Here is a 202-nt window from a genome sequence, read left to right on the forward strand (position 1 = left end):
GACCCCCTCTCCGAAGAGTACATTCACCGGTGGGAGTCATTTCGCCAGGAACTCACCGAACTAGATAAAGTTGCAGTACCCAGATGGCTCAGAATCTCACCTCAGACAAACGACATCCAATTACACGGATTCGCAGATGCCTCAACAGTAGCTATGAGTGCTGTGGTCTACATTCGCACTCAGAATCTCAACGAGCCAGCCT

This window comes from Diachasma alloeum, unplaced genomic scaffold, assembly GCF_001412515.2.
Source record: "Diachasma alloeum isolate Michigan unplaced genomic scaffold, Dall2.0 Dall_scaffold_00402, whole genome shotgun sequence".
Lineage (NCBI taxonomy): Eukaryota > Metazoa > Arthropoda > Insecta > Hymenoptera > Braconidae > Diachasma > Diachasma alloeum.